Below are 10,216 nucleotides of genomic sequence, written 5' to 3' on the forward strand. Positions count from 1 at the left end.
GCTGTTTGGATCTTGATGGCGTAGCTCAACCCACTACGGGGAATAGACCATGCCTCGGGAGGAAGAAGGTAGAAGAAGAAAACAGTTGAATAGAAATGTTTTAAATCAAGTAAGAATATGACATTCGCAGTCTTGTTCTTATGGAATGGTTTTAGCGCTTTGGGCGTTTGGTCAGTTTTGCGTGTTTTCGTCTCCTTACGGTGTCCGACCCACTTTAGATGATTGGCTAAGACTCGGCGAAAGATCAAAGGCTAACGCTGGGGTGGCTCATGCTACATGAAACTAAACATAAAGCTATACCTATTTGTTTTAAAAACAGATGAATTGAATTGTACGCATGGGCATTTATTTGTCAGGTCAACCACCGTTTTTTTTTTTCGTTTTTTGCTGTCCGGAATATGGTTGAAAATATCCCACATTGTTGCTGAAGTCGAAAAATAATTTTTTGCGTTTATTATCGAGCCAATAATTTTCTTACCTTGCGGTGATACTTCATTATTTTTAAGACGAGAGCCTTACTTGCCTCATCAAACGCGAAAACTGACCGTCGGCGGCGTCGGCATCCCGCCTCGGCGGAATCAACACGAGTCATGAAAAATGTCATCACGTGATTACGTCACCATATGACACCATCATGACGTCACATATCGGCAAAATTTGTGGCGTCATCATGACGTCACAGTCATCACATGACATCTTCACTTTTCACTGCCTCAATGATCGGTTGGCCGACCAAGGAGGCATTGTAAAACCAGGTCCGGTGCAGACAGCTTGCAATGCCTCCAATCCTGGAGGCAGTGCAGTACCACGGTAGGTTGAGAATTAATAATTAATTGTTGGAGTTCAACGCCCCAACACCATGATATGATTGTGAGGGCGGCATTGCTGGCAAAGAGAAAAAAAAAGGGGGCGAATTGACAATAACGTGCAAAACTGGAATAGAAATCATGTTTATTTTCAGCGCGCATGTTACAAGGTTGAAAGTTTCAATGCGACTTTTGGGGTTGAACATTTTTAGCCAACTCGCAAATAGTAGTATTTCCACTTATAATCTTTGTTCCCCCTTTTTCATGGACCTGTGCAAAGAACGGAAGTGCAGACGTTGTCTGGCTAAGTGCGAAAAAAATCGGGGACAATGCCAACTGGAAGCGATCTTTCCTTGTTCCTGTCTATCCCCCCTTGAAGTCAAAACTGCCATGTCGGCCTTCAAGTAGGAAGCGACATGGGGAGGGGTTCTGACGTGGTGCCGGAGGCCACACAACAGTGCCCCGCGAGTCGCATGCGGACCCCGTCCTAGGCTACTGCATAAGGTACCCGGTGAGTTTTTTTCCGGCTGAGCTATAGAGGTCAGTGGTCACCTAAACATCTCACTGTATGTTGGTGTCGTGGAAATGGTTTGTTAGATGTCCATAAGCTGATATGCCTGGAAAAATAATAAATTATTTGCATATTTAAATACTTCAAGGGATTTTAGCATAAGCAATAAGTAGGCAAAATTAATCGCTTGAATGTCTTTGTATGTAGAAAAAATAACAAGTCAAATAAGTAAATATAAGTAACGGTAGCCAGGGCGATAGATTAGACGCTCGAAAGATTTGAATCGTAGAAGGTTCGGTAGGTGGTTAAAAAACCTGTAAAACTGCATTTATTTTGCAAAGGGCTCGGTATTCATAGTGAAAGAATTTGTTTTGTGGTAGGCGTAAAATATGCGTGAACCACCATTACATAACCCTAAGTCCCTTCGAAAGAACCGAGGAGTGAAAAGGAGGTTTCAGTTTTCAATTCGAGGAATGAATTTTTCATATTATTGCTCATATATCGTGAATAGCACTCACACATAAAATGCCGTATGACGCCTCGATGTCCACCCAGTGGGCATATAGCAAAAATCAGTAGTGAAATGGTCTCGGAAAAGTTATTCACCAGGCTTTGGCGTTGATTAACTTGGTTACTATACGAAAAGTAGTAAAAGTGATTTGAACGCCAGAGCCTTGAAATTTCTGAAATATACAGCCACCATATGTTACACGTGCCTTTTTCGACTGTAGATGATGGTACGAGGATGACAGAGCGAAAGCAACTCCCTTGGTTCAGGAAACGCAATGCTTGTTGGAAAGAAAAATGAAAAAATAAAGGGATCAAGGGCAGCGGAGATAGCGTTTTTAGTAACTTTCCGGCCTATATATAGGTACGGCGTAAAAAATCGTCAGGCCTTCGCAGAACACGCAGCAGAGTCACAGCGAAAGCTGAAGAGTGCCCTTTCTAGAGCCCGTTGTAGACTGTTGGGGTAGCTAATACAAGTACACGTGCAAGGTACCCACTACGCCAGAAATAATCGTAATTTTCATGAAGTAGAGAAGCCCCCACTATGCCATTATTCGTCGTTCTCCGGAGAAGCGTGGTGCCCGCTACACATCTTTAAGGCATTATGTGAACTTTTTTTTGGTGCTGTGGCTGATGACGATGAACAATTAGAGCTGAGCCCTTTGTAATGGCTTGGAAGCTTTTAAACGACCCACTTGTTGATCGATTTGCATTGTGTGACGCCTGGTTGTAATTTACTCTTCTGCGACGCTATATTACACACGTTGATCAAAATGACGCATGTATAGAGTATTTTTGCGAAGCAGTTTCAAGCGTCTACGTGGCTCTGTCGAGGGCCCGAGTTCAAATCCCGTCTTATCCTACACATATTTTTTTCTCATTTCATTTTTTTCTTACTTCGCGCGATATAGCGGTTATGGACACCGGCGGCGGCGGACAACTACGGCGCCATAATCGGCTGTTGTGATCTCATAACTGTTTCCGCTGAAAAAAGACGGGGACGAAGTGAAGACACGAACTGACAAACACTTGTTTGTCACGACCCCACCCTTTTTGCGCCATACCTATTTTTCTCAAGGAATGAAGCAACTAGCTCAGCAACAAGCCCTCTTGAACATTTACAACCACCTTGGACTTGTGCTCAAGTCCACTATGTCGCTGTTATCATTATTAGTAAAGGAATACCTCTAGTACTTCTGTTTAAAACGAATCAGTGCCTTTTAGAAAAGACTCAGGTTTTAAAATTCGGCAGATCCCACGTTCCGTGGGAATCGATGTTATGCGAAGCATGCGCGTGATGGTGACTGGCGTGACTTTTCACATTGAGTGAAACGTTACGGAATGACGCTAGACAAATGTGGAAGTGGTATACGCACAGTCATATGTTGAAGAGTATATGTATTATACAACCAGTTGTTTACTGTTGCGTAACGATGCCAACATGGGTGTTAACAACACCAGACACGGTAAGCTTACATGTATAGTGCTTATAATCTTCAATACTGGATAGCGCGTATCCGAACAGGACAAAGAAGAAACAGAGATGCACAGGACAGCCGTTACTCGCAACTAAGCTTCATTCATAGTTTTTCTAGGTATATACACAGCCGAGTCACACGCGCAGGCGCACTGTTCTTACGTTACAGTCACATTTACAGTTTTATGCTTATAGTTGCCCTTTATGACGGAGAACGCAGGCACGTTTCACGAACCCGTGTGTATGTGTAGAAGGGTTCTTGACAGTTCTTGAACAAGGCCATCATCACCGTGATCAGTGAGCACCAGCAGCTGGATCAGACTTGTTAATCGGATCCGTTTGTGATCGCGGCTACGATGAGTCTAAGTGTAGTGAAATGCGAGGTGTAGCACAGCTGGTGTAAATCCTGGAAGCCTCTTACGATGAAATGATCTATGATGTTTCCTGTTCTGGGCGTGGCAGCGACGTTCTTGATGCCCTGTCCTCATTCAAGCCGTCTTTCACGCAGTATAAAGACCAGGCGTTGTTGGGTCTTGATAAATCAATGTTGAAGTCACTGGTAATGATGAGAGGCCTGGTTCTCTGAGCAGAATTATTGTAGGAAGCATTGACCCCCGGTTTTTTGCGTAATTGACGTGGTCCACGTTGCGGACCACGTGAACGAGTGCATGGCAGTTCAGCGTCTTCCAGGGGTGTTATGTTTTCAGCTTCCTTACTTTGCTTGCGTCCGCCGCGGTGGTGTAGCGGTTACGGTGCTCGGCTGCTGACCACGAAGGTCGTGGGTTCGATCCCGGCCGCGGCGGTCGCATTTCGATCAAGGCAAAATGCTAGATGCCCGTGTACTGTGCGATCTCGGTTCACGTTAAAGAATGCCAGATGGTCAAAATTTCCGGAGCCCTTTGCTACGGCGTCTCTCTTAATCATATTGTGGTTTTGGGACACAAAACCCCAAAAATATTAATGTTATCACTTTCCTTGCGTGTCAATGTGTGTGTTCGCGGTTACTGTGTTGGTTGAGACTTTGCATCACCTGTGGCACATACCCGCATAACATGAACTCTGCTATGCGGGTATGTGTCACACGTGACTGAGAGACAGGGTTTCATAACGTAAGCGCAGGTATTTTGCGTTATTCATGTCATGACCAGTGAATGGTGTTCGTCACACACTGATCCCCTGCTGTGCCAATTTTGGTATATTGCAAGTTATGGGGACGACCAGGAGAGCGCCTAGACCTAGGCGGCTAGATAGATAGATAGATAGATACGTAGATAGAAACGCCCAACTGCCTGAGGTTTGCTAAGAAATGCTTCGCATTTAATAATTTCTCGTGCGTAAAAATCTCAATAGTGTTATATCCCACGAAGCGTTCTGCCTTTATTGTTAGTTTGATAATTAATTAATTGCTTTCTTTAAACGCTAACGTTTACTACAATTATTTTGCTTCTATGCAGTCAGCAGTCACATGCAATGAATCACCGTAAACTGACGGAATAGCTGCAGCAGACGATGCATTCTTTCTACGTGAAGTGGTGGGGGTATATGATAAAATGAGCAGTAGTTCCACTTTGTGCAGGTGAACGACCTGCGAAGCTGTTTAGCGCACTGCACAAGATGTGACTCACATTTTGAACGAATGTACGCACTCATTTATTGTCTTGATTGGTGGTCATTATGAGCAAGGTACAATACGCCTATTAATGTCTCGATGTCTTGATGTCTAATGACTTGATCCGTGGTCGTCGCTTGTCTTGTTCGATGGTGATTATTTTTTTGTCATAACTGTGGGGACGGTGGCCTTGTGGTCGCTATGGTACACACTGATCGGCTCGGTACAATTTTGTACACGTTCTCTGCCAGAGTCAACAGGGGATATTCATATTGCTTGGTGCTCCGGCGACACTGGGCGCGTCCGCCATTTCTTGTTGGGTGCCGTCGCCGAATCGTCTACTAGCGTCTCCATACAGAGAGGCCACGGAGAGGCTAAGCCGTAGTCGTTGGCGAAGCTTTCTGACCAAGAAAATGCGGCTGTTTCTTTCGTCATCCAGCGCCGAACGGCCAGCGGACCTCACTCTGCTGCCATAAATCGACAAGAACCTCAATATCGGAGCTCTGCGCACTTAAAAAGACATCCGGACGGCAGCTGAAAGAGGCGCACCGCTTCTTAAAGCCGACCTGCTGTTCTCTAGTGGCGTGCGCTTTCGATCTGAGGTACACGTTTGAAGAAAAGTTTAATTGAAGAGGAGATGTGACTGTCAAACTTCTAAGATAACCTTGCAACTGCAATAAATCTTCATTGTATTTCCCACTGTGATTTTATTCACGCGTCATGAACACTCGTCCGGTATCGATACCAAGCTGCTTCTGCGCGACCTGTGCAACGCTGTGCTGCTTTTCTCGGCTCATGTTTTTGGGCACACGCATCTGTACACCCTCCGCAGTAGCGTGTGTTGTAGTTTTTTTTTAAACAAACAAGGCATGACATTTGCTTTCGTGTGCCACGGAGGTGTGCATAACCGCGCCTCCGTGGTAATGCATGGAGGCGCGCGACGGTCCTCGATCAGCGGAACGATGAGTGCGGCGATCTACCGGACAGATCCATCTACTGTACGGCTTCGTAAGTCCTTGCTCCGTGTTCGCAGCGCACGCTGACCGATGAAAGCGAAAGAAAAAAAAAGTCGCAGTTTTCGCCGACACGGCGAAGCAATGCATGCGATAGCAACAATTGGAATGTAATGCGAAGAACGGAAAACAGCTCGAAATTGCCAGCGCGTCACTCGTGCCCAAAGGACGCCCCGAAAGAACACACACAGGACGAGCACGAACTATCATGCATCACAGCTCGACATTTGAAGCGCACTGCTGAAACATAAAGCAGGACGCACGAAACGAACAGGTATACACAGGACGAGCGTGAACTAAATGTCGCAGTTTTTACTTATTTTTGTTTGAACTGCTCCTTTCGCAAACGCGGCCGCTGCAGCGAGCGAAGTGACCTTCGTACGCTCTGTGACTTCAGCGCGGACATTGCGGGTAAAGCACAAGCCATACAACCCCCCCCCACCCCCCCCCCCGCCTGCCCCCCCTTCTTTCCTCGAGATAAGCGCACGAAGGCGAACCACGCCCTGTATGGCGAAGAGCATCGCCGTTCGCAGGAGCGGGGCGACGACCTTTCAAGCGCGCCGCCGCGCGCCATCTCGCTGGTAAGTAAGAAAGCACGCTGAAGTAAATGGTGTATATAAATAGCTCGCCGTTAGCATGCTCACAGAGGGTACTTTTGGTGGCCTAGCCGTCTAACGCCGCGCGTTTCGGAGCTAGAGGTCGGCTGTTCGATTCCGCGCGTCGGAAAGTATTTCTGAATTATTTTTCTTTGTGGCTTATATATATATATATATATATATATATATATATATATATATATATATATGCATATACGGAGCATGACTAGAGCGACGGCGGCGGCAAAAACCAGCCGAGACTGTCCATATGATTGCTATCGCAATAAAATAAAAGGAGAGGGATAAGGTGTTGTAAAGCGAAGGGCAGACTGGCGTGCGGACTCCGAACTTCGGCGCACACTGCTTGAGAAGCTTGCGAAGAGATGCCTGTTGGAAATCTTTGCGCCGATCGAGTCTAGTATGGCGGCATTCATTTACCGCGGACGCGCGCAGCGGCGTCTGTGGCACTGCCTACACAAGTTTATATACGTAAATCATTGCTTTCGTCGATCTGAAGCACCCGCAAGCTAATGCTGATCAATCATTCTCTCTCGCGCGTGTCCGGCGTCTGCCGTCTCCTTTAGAATGCATATATCGTAATATATTGTTCTGCAAGCCTAGCTTATGTTGCAGGCAAGCACCTAAATTTCACGGAGAAATAAGAACTGAGGTTGAAGAGCGCTTTTGAACGCGCCGGTTATTTCCGAACCAAAGCACATTGCCGATCTTGTTGCTGCTGTTGTTGTTGTTGTTCCTTAGACACTAGCGCAAACCACTTCGGGGGATAAGCCATGAATGGGACGGTGCGTTTCTTAAAGAATTAATTCACTTTCTGAAGAAAAGGGTTTTAAAAATGAATAGTTCTTGTCGACGAAACACGTTCGTGTCGGTACATTCTTTTTCGTCATTCATGTAACTGATAAATGCGATTAAAAGAGTGTTGCCTTGTTCCGACATTCTCAGGGATCCCCTCGTTGCCTGAATAGCGCACGACGCAGTGGGAAGTCATCGCAGAACGAAGGTAAAAAAACCAGTAGCTAGCACCTGGAAGGCTGCGATATGCGACTGGTTTCGTTTCGCGCCCAACAAAACATGGCGGATTGAGCTTGTGGAGTCGTCGACAGATGGCGCTGTACATTATGGCTATCCCCTATTCTATGAACGACCGGTGGTGTGTGGTTAGAGAGACTGGAGTTTGAACCACGATGCGCAGCCAACGTCCGCACATCTGCGACCCCCATCGACCTAGCAACGAAACCCTGCCAAAGCCCGTACTTGCTATAATGATAGCCGATTCGCAGGCGTATTGCGTTTTTCCCGTATCCGCTCAAGCCAACAATGCGGGACGATGACAACCAGCCAAATCATCCGCTCAGACGGCGATAGTAGTTGGTGCAAGGCATCGGCAATGCCATCTGGTTCGCTATGCATTCGTCAGCTTCTGAGCGGACTCTGAAAGATGCGTCGCAGGACCACCGCAACGCGTGTTTGGCATGAATTTGCCCCATGTGTACAACTCCTATGCTGGCTTCAATCGTGTCTTGCAGCGGGCATTAATTTCACCACCACCACTAAAGTCGAGTAGCCTTCACAAAAAGTCTTGTCTTTTTACGTGTGTTACTGCGGGCACAGCGCGTTCTCATGTTTCAGATACATATTTACTTTCTGAAAGAGTGAGTGCGTAGTCCAGTGTTTAAGACTCTCGCCTTTGGAGAGTGGCGGCCATGAAATCCAGGTCCGCCAAGAAGTTTATTTGTTCCATTGAATTATTTCTAAATATGATGCGCCATCAAGTCGTAAAGATTACTTTCGGAGTGTGGGGGGGCCGGGTTTCAAATGCAAGCCCCACCAAGAAAATTTATTTTATTATTTATTTTAAATGCGAAGCATTTTTACCGAACCCAAGGCACTTTGATGGCGCGTTCACACTGAGGACATTCGGCGGCGAGCGCGCGCAGAATCCGGTTCGGCGGCAGCGAAATCCGCCGGAAAAGCCGTTTCCGCGCCGATCAGCCGAGGACCGATTTTGCGGCAGCTGCCACCCGATTCCCTCACCGGGGGCAAACCAACGGAACGCGAGTCGAACTTTCGAAAAATGGTGGCGTGCTTGTGATATTGCAGTCATCGAAGCCCGTAGCGACAGCAAAGTCTTTCGTAATCATGCTGTAGTTTTCTCGACAACTGCCAAGTGTTGTCGCGATTAGCATCTTTGGAATACACCATCGCGATCTCGCAGAACGGGTAGCATTATCTCGGCTCGACCAAGCGTCTTGCGTCTTGCAAATCAGGGCCGCACCAACCACAACTGCTTGCGTCGTTTCTTGTTCGGCGATTATGTGCATGTTTCTCCTCGAGAGACATCGCCAGAAAGTTGCTCTCCAGCAGGCCCGCAGTTCGACGACCCTGCTGCTGTTTATGCACTTCGCCATAATGAAACACGAACACAACGCCGAGCGCGTCGATGCCAGCCTTCCTTCGCGCGAAGGAACGATGACAACTAGGCGCCCAATTTCGGCGGTGTGGTTGGTCAGTAGTGCGAAGCAATGTGGAATTTCGGCGGCACAAGAATTCCGGCCGCTCTAGACGGTGGATTCCCCAGTGTGAATGAGCCATGAGCGTTTCTTACTACGCATCTATCTATCTATCTATCTATCTATCTATCCTATCTATCTATCTACCTACTATCTATCTATGCTATCTTCTATCTATCTATATCTATCTATCTATCTTCTATCTATCTATCTAGCTATCTATCTATCTATCTATCTATCTATCAGCGCTTACGTCCGGGTGCTCGCGTGATCGCCTCTTTAGCTTGGTGTATACCAAACCTGGCATGGGAGGGTAAGAGCGATTGACGGTATGGACTGTCTCATCATGACAGACATAACGTGAAAATCCTGTCCCGTACGTCGTGAAACCCTTTCCTCCAGTCACGTTTGCCACATGCCTGTAATATCACTGCCCACGTAAGCGAGTATGTGCCACATGTGAGTGACAGTTTACATCTTCCCAGGAACGGCGAGAACAGATATTGGTAATTTAAGTGCGAAAAGCGTAAGAAAAAAGCGGCATACAGCAGCGTTGAACCCGACGAAACGCAACGTATAAAATCACTTATCCCCGCAGGAATCGAACCCAAGTAATGCATGTGGCGTGCCATTCAGGTTATTCAACCACAATGCCACGCCACGTCTTTAAACTGCTTTGGATGAAGACCCTATGCATGCAGTAATGTCGGTGCAGCGTCAATTGTGGTTGCAGTGCTGGCTATCTAATTTTATAAAAAACCAATAAACTTACATACGTACTTCTATGATGCAGGGCGTCATGCCGGGGTTAACGTCAATTGTGGTGCCAGTGTTGGCTCCGCTTTCATAGACGTGTAATAAACAGTTAAATTTCTATTCCTATGATTCCTCAAGTTATAAATGATTTTACGTAAGACGTATGAGCAATGCCCCCTTGGGCTGTTAAACGAATGTTTTCTTATTTTTATATCACGGCGTGAATTAATAAGGTCATGAAACGTCGAATGCGCCAACCCATAGAGTTTCTTACTATAATACCTAGAGGGGAATCTGGCGCTAGAGTCTATGCAGGATCCTTCAGCGGCACTTGAGCCACCATAGGAATGATGGGAAGCACAGTCTTCGGACCTGCTCCGGATGGCTTCAGTTCTTGAGATTCGCGACGC

This window comes from Rhipicephalus sanguineus, chromosome 1 (assembly GCF_013339695.2).
Source record: "Rhipicephalus sanguineus isolate Rsan-2018 chromosome 1, BIME_Rsan_1.4, whole genome shotgun sequence".
Taxonomy (NCBI): Eukaryota; Metazoa; Arthropoda; class Arachnida; order Ixodida; family Ixodidae; genus Rhipicephalus; species Rhipicephalus sanguineus.